Raw genomic sequence first — 6,788 nt, 5'->3', positions numbered from 1 at the left:
GCCTTGAAAAAGGTTAACACAATCCTTGGATGCATCAGGTGAAGTATTTCCAGGAGATATAGGGAAGTCTTAGTACCATTATAGAAGGCATGACTGATGAGACCTCATCTGGAAGACTGTGTGCAGTTCTGGTCCTCCGTGTTTAAGAAAAATGAATGCAAACTGGAGCATGTGCAGAGAAGGGCTAGTAGGATGATCCGAGGAGATGAGATTTAAAGAGCTTGGCTTGTTTAGCTGAACCTAACAAAGGCCAAGGGGGGTATGCTTGTTGATAGAGAGAGGTAAATAGTGGTGTCCCCCAGGGGTCTGTATTGGGACCAGTCCTATTCAAGACTGAGGGGAAAAACAACTGAGGAGAGTTGGCAGTTTTTCCTAAGGGACACTATTAAGGGCCCAAAAGCAAGCTATTCCGCTGGTTAGGAAAGATAGAAAATGTGGCAAAAGACCACCTTGGCTTAACCACGGGATCTTGCATGATCTAAAAAATAAAAAGGAGTCATATAAAAAATGGAAACTAGGACAGATTACAAAGGATGAATATAGGCAAACAACACAGGAATGCAGGGGCAAGATTAGAAAGGCAAAGGCACAAAATGAGCTCAAACTAGCTACAGGAATAAAGGGAAACAAGAAGACTTTTTATCAATACATTAGAAGCAAGAGGAAGACCAAAGACAGGGTAGGCCCACTGCTTAGTGAAGAGGGAGAAACAGTAACAGGAAACTTGGAAATGGCAGAGATGCTTAATGACTTCTTTGTTTCGGTCTTCACCGAGAAGTCTGAAGGAATGCCTAACCTAGTGAATGCTAATGGGAAGGGGGTAGGTTTAGCAGATAAAATAAAAAAAGAACAAGTTAAAAATCACTTAGAAAAGTTAGATGCCTGCAAGTCACCAGGGCCTGATGAAATGCATCCTAGAATACTCAAGGAGCTAATAGAGGAGGTATCTGAGCCTCTAGCTATTATCTTTGGAAAATCATGGGAGACGGGAGAGATTCCAGAAGACTGGAAAAGGGCAAATATAGTGCCCATCTATAAAAAGGGAAATAAAAACAACCCAGGAAACTACAGACCAGTTAGTTTAACTTCTGTGCCAGGGAAGATAATGGAGCAAGTAATTAAGGAAATCATCTGCAAACACTTGGAAGGTGGTAAGGTGATAGGGAATAGCCAGCATGGATTTGTAAAGAACAAATCATGTCAAACCAATCTGATAGCTTTCTTTGATAGGATAATGAGTCTTGTGGATAAGGGAGAAGCTGTGGATGTGGTATACCTAGACTTTAGTAAGGCATTTGATACGTTCTTGCATGATATTCTTATCGATAAACTAGGCAAATACAATTTAGATGGGGCTACTATAAGGTGGGTGCATAACTGGCTGGATAACTGTACTCTGTAACTTGAAACTCTTTAAACCATGATTTGAGGACTTCAGAAACTCAGCCAGAGTTTAGGGGTCTATTACAGGAGTGGATAAGTAAGGTTTTGTGTCCTGCAATGTGCAGGAGGTCAGACTAGACAATCATGATGGTCCCTTCTGGCCTGAAAGTCTGAGTCTATAAAGTCAGATCCCTGTAAAGAACAATAATAATCTTTATTCTACTTGGTTTGAAATATTACAGCACTATAGATTCTCAATAGCTAACAAAATACTGTATATTGTGTACTATATATAATCCCTTATTATAATAGCATGCTTCACAATAACAATTTACTTATATGAACCGGTATAAGCAGGCTATATTAAATGTACGCATCAGGCATAAAAATAAATACTTGATATGCCTGAACACTTTATAGACAACTATAATTCACACCATAAATATGATATGGATTGCAATATTGCATATAAAGCAATCCTTTAAATACCAATCTTTGCATTTTTGCATTTCACATTTCAGTCTAGCTGGTTCCTCGTCAAACCAAAACCCGTGGATATTTTGAAAAGCAATATATGATGTAAACATAATATTAATCTCAAACAACGTATCATTGTGCTAGAAGTAGAGTAGATATCTTAGGCATCTCAATCAGTACAGCTCACACAAACCAAGGCATATAGTAGATTTGATCTTGCCTGAGAATCAGGAGGGAGCTGATTCTCATCTGATGTTGCCAGTTGAAGTCAATGGAGCTATGTTAATTTACATCAGACTTTAAATGAAGTTCCCAAACTGCTCTAAGATCCTGCAAGTGTTGTATTTTTACCTGCACGACTAACACAAGTCTTGTTAGGCATGTTTAGTAGATGCAGTGAATGCACAGTAAAGAGTGCAGTCTCTAGACAGAAGCAGAGAGAGACAATCCATTAACCAATGAAAGAAGCAGCTCATTCTGGTTTATTAGCCTTATATCCATAAAACATTTTAACAACCTCTCCCTAACCAGGCATTTCCCAGGAACAAACGTGCAGAGCCGACTTTCATTTTTCATTCCTTTTGAAAATTTGGGAAGTAAAAAAATAAAAGCTGCTAGGGAGCCACTAGCAATAATTTGATTCTATATCTGCAGTGGAAAATTTTAAATGGATTTTCTCTGTTCACCCACTTACATTCAGACTCTAATTGTTCTTCTCTCTGCTTAATAGCAGCCGGGTTAGGGACTGGGGTGAGCTTGCTCGCATGAAGAGGAGATCTCGGAGGAAGTCCCACTAATGAGGGGCGAAAAAAAATCCAATCTCAATTTGTACATATCCTTAATGTGCACAATTCTGTTTTACAATGGAGTCTTCATTAACTGGAAAGGAACACAACACCCTGCACAAAAGAACACAACTAGTTCTTTAGGATTTAGCAAGTTCAGGAACGTCACAGACAAAGCCAGTCAGACTATTTGTTGTAAAAAAATGCATGTGGTGAAATTTGCAATTTGCCTGATTGCAAATTGTCCACACCCAGATTATGATTTTTACAAATGTGTTATTTATTCCCAATTGTTTGATGACTATTTGATACGACCACATGTCAGTCAGTGGAGTGCACGTATACTGTTTCTATCGAGTTTACATTTGATGATTTGCCATTTGGAATTTGCTACCTGAGCTGTGTGGTTGATCACTAAAGGCATGTAGAATTGGTTGGGATCACTGAGTGGGTAACCTAGCTTTTCAGACTTCTTCTGCCCAAAACAAATTTAGCTTCAACACCTATTAATTTCAGCAATGGGCCCAAACTTCACTTTATTTGAACTTTCACAGGAACAAACCTTTGCTCATACGAATGTTTGCAAAAAGTGAACAAAAACCGAGGTGCTCAAAATAGGTTTTCCTGCCCATAGACATGTATTGGACGTTCAGCTGCGTGACTCAGGGTATGTCTTTGCTGCAAAAGAGGTGTGATCTTAGCGGGGGTTATCTAACTCATGTTAGCTAAATTGGGTTAAAACAATAGTGAAGACATGGCAACTTGCCTTTTAACTGGGGTTAGCAGCTTGAGTTAAAGCCAAGAGGGGTGCCTGGATTTGAACTTGAGCTGCTCACCCCCATTAAAGCCAGAATCATAACGTCTTTGCTGCTATTAGAATGAGGAGTACTTGTGGCACCTTAGAGACTAACAAATTTATTTGGGCATAAGCTTTCATGGGCTAAAACCCACTTCATCGGATGCATGCAGTGGAAGATACAGTAGGAAGATATATATACACAGAGGACATGAAAAAATGGGTGTTGCCATACTAACTAAAACGAGGGTAATCAGTTAAGGTGGGCTATTGTCAGCAGGAGAAAAAAAACCTTTGTAGTGATAATCAGGAGGGCCCATTTCCAACAGTTGACAAGAAGGTGTGAGTAACAGTAGGGGGGAAAATTAGCATGGGGAAATAGGTTTTACTTTGTGTAATGACCCATCCACTCCCAGTCTTTATTCAAGCCTAATTTAATGGTGTCCAGTTTGCAAATTAATTCCAGTTCTGCAGTTTCTCATTGGAGTCTGTTTTTGAAGTTTTTTTGTTGGAGTATTGCGACTTTGAGCTAACCTGACTTAAGAGCACACCTTCTATCTGCAGTGAAAACATTCTCTTAAAGTGCCCTCCGACACCTCTGGTAATTCCTCAACTGGTGAAACAGTGTCCCAGAAACCTCATTCCACCATGGTTTGCTAGCCCAGGTGTTGAGTGCACCTGACCCTCTCCACCACCAGCTGAGAAGAGCTGGTAAAGAGGACTGTTGACTGACACCTTTTGTCAAGCACAGTTTAACAAACTGTAAGCACAGCTAGGGCCACGTCTGACACTGCCAGTGATGGAATTCTGTTAGTTCATAACAAGGGCTTAGGGATCTGAGAGGTCACTTCAATCTCCTGCATTTGCTTCCTTTGGGAAGGGCTACCAGCATGCCCATAAGGTGAAAATGTCAGGGCTGACTGCTCCACAACAGCTGGCCTCTGGGTTATAATTGACTTCCTCCTCTCCTTTCAATATGTTGCTGGGCAGGGCTGGCTCCAGCATTTCTGCTGCCCCAAGCCAAAAAAAAAAAAAAAAAGCGACCGGCGGCGGTGGCAATTGGGGGGGAAAAAAAAAAAGCCGCGATTGGTGGCGGCAGTTCAGCGGCAGGTCCTTCGCTCCTAGAGGGAGTGAGGGACCTGCTGCCCCCGAATTGCCGCAGGTGCCGCCCCTCTCCCTGGGCCGCCCCAAGCACCTGCTTGTTAAGCTGGTGCCTAGAGCCGGCCCTGTTGCTGGGATAAGTTTTGTTTTCTTGTTCCCAAATCTACCATATATTTTCTTGTGTCAGATTCTCTCTCCAAAAGGGCTTGATCCAATATGTTCATACTTTACATCCATGATTTTCAGCCTGCGGTCTACAGACCCCTATGTCTCAGATTTCCAAAGAGGTCCGCACCTACCTTTGAAAAGTTTTAGGGGGTCCAGAAATGAAAAAAAGATTGAAAACCACAGCTTTACATAACTAGCTGGGTATGTTTCTGAGACCTTACTCAGAGGCTGTCTGTGCAAATTTGCAATGATCATTTTTACAAGGAACCCCGGCCCCCTCAATTGACTGCAGGTCTAAATTTCTTTAATACTGTTGAACGCTCTCAAAGACTCATCTACAATGAGAGAGATGCTGGTTAGTGGTCCTAGAATGAGGAGAGCTATGGTCTTCTAGGTGATGTGGCGTTAGATTTAGTTAGGGGGCCTGGATTCTATTCTTGGTTCCTCCACTGACCTGCTGTGTGACTTGAGGGGTGAGTCACTTCTCTCTGTTTCCTCTCCCACTGTTGTTTCTGTCTTGTCTATTTCGACTGTAAGTTCTTCAGAGCAGGGACTGTCTCATATGGTTTGTACAGGGCTAGCACAGTGGGGCCCTGAGGTCAGCTGGGGCCTCTATGCTATTATAATATAAATAATGATAAATAGGCCTAAGAGTGAGAAACTCCTGGGGTTTTAGCCCTGGCTTTGATATAGATTCCTTGGTAGCCTTGGGCAAGTCATTAAACTTCTCTGCTTCAGTTCCCCCACTGATAATACAAGGATCCTTGCCTACCTTACAGAATAGTTAATGTTAGTAAAGTCCATAAAAGTGCCAGAGATGTCACAAATCTCACTTAAGTCTGAAGATAAAAAGATTACAGGCCAAAGGAGCAGTGGGTGGGTGTGTAGAAAGTTTCTATATGCAAATCAAACAGGAGACAGTAAACAAGGAGTTCCTGAGGGCTTAGAAGGAGATGCAGAAGCAAGGAGAAAAAATGTTTCTGGAATGACAGACACAAGAAAGCAAAGGCTTGATTGGCGAGATGTGTGTGTACCTGCAAACAAGAAAATATTTATTCTTCAAATTCTGTTCTCAGTTTTGCAGGTTACAGAAAAACTTCTTTCTCATTCTGTCTCAGCTGGCTGTTCAGTCTGTGATGGCTCCTAATTTTACATTCCATTCTAAATTGTTCTCTCTATAGCCAAAAGTGCTGGATCCAGATTTTTAAATCTGTGTGTGTACATAATTTGTGTGTGCAACTAGTACATTTACATAGACAATTCAGTAGTGCAGAAACAATGCAGCTGGTCATTTACCTGTGCAAATTACTCACCTTTGTGGGAAATATCAATACCTATTTCAGGATCATTTCCCGGTTGGTAGAAGTTTTAAATAGATTTAAAAATAATAAATGAACTGTTTAAGAGCTATAAATATATTTTTGATAAGAAATGGTTATTTCCTATCATCATGTAGGACAGTCTGTACACAGAGTACAGAAATGACTCTTGGGACCTATTTATTATATATTTATGTGAACTTTATATATTTATGCAAGCCTACTTAATATGGATAGGGATGTTTGCACGTATCTTTTAAATGGCAAAGAAAACGGTTCTGTTTGGATTTAACATTTCCTTCTGAAATGGTGTGAACAGGAACAACACCATTATACTAGAGCCAGAAGGAAAAACTGACTAGAAAGTCACTACCATCAAAAGCAAAATTGACCCATGTCGTTGTTTGACCGGAGAGTGAAACGTGAACTAAGTTAACAGTCTCTAAATGCTGAAAAGGAAGTTCGATTTGAAAAACTCGGCCTTAATAAGCTAAGGGGTGGCTAATGACAAAGGAAAGAATTGACGGAATCCCTGATAAAGGTGGGTTATTGTTCAAAATGATTCTGTTGGAGGATTTGTTGCACGCCCGTCCAATGACAGCAGCAGGTCTTTAGGGAAGGGTCACTTTCACATTCATTGGACATTGTCAAACCAGCCTTTTTTGTTCCCAACACTCCCTTTGTTTTTGGAAGGCTTACCCTGGTCCCGCAGACTAGTTTGTCTGTCACCCGGGTCCCCTCTCTGCTGCCCCCAACTCC

This window comes from Terrapene carolina, unplaced genomic scaffold (genome assembly GCF_002925995.2).
Source record: "Terrapene carolina triunguis isolate 2854851 unplaced genomic scaffold, T_m_triunguis-2.0 Scaffold131, whole genome shotgun sequence".
Classification (NCBI taxonomy): domain Eukaryota; kingdom Metazoa; phylum Chordata; order Testudines; family Emydidae; genus Terrapene; species Terrapene triunguis.
The sequence above is the reverse complement of the archived record's forward strand: the minus strand, read 5'-3'. Positions refer to the sequence as shown.